The sequence below is a fragment of the Macrobrachium nipponense genome, chromosome 25, assembly GCF_015104395.2.
Source record: "Macrobrachium nipponense isolate FS-2020 chromosome 25, ASM1510439v2, whole genome shotgun sequence".
NCBI lineage: Eukaryota > Metazoa > Arthropoda > Malacostraca > Decapoda > Palaemonidae > Macrobrachium > Macrobrachium nipponense.
This window is the reverse complement of record NC_087214.1, coordinates 64,884,915-64,885,222: the sequence shown is the minus strand read 5'-3', so window position 1 is coordinate 64,885,222 and position 308 is coordinate 64,884,915.

Genomic DNA, 308 nt, shown 5'->3' with positions numbered 1-308 from the left:
TGGAACTAATCAGGTCCACACCTTGAAGCAATGACAATCCTTAAGTGACACACCTTAGGAAGCCAATGACTAGGGACACCAAGCTGGCTTGGAATGCATGACATCAAGGCCACCACCTTGAAAGCATGACATCAGGTTCCACCAGTTGATACCCTTGAACGCATGGTTGAACGATCAGGTCACACCCTTGAAAAATTTTGAATATTAGAAGTCACCAATCCTTGTGTCAAGCCCATTGACATCTAGGTTCACACCTTGAATTTTGACATCAAGTGTCAGGCAACCGTTGAAGCTTGTTACCATGAATT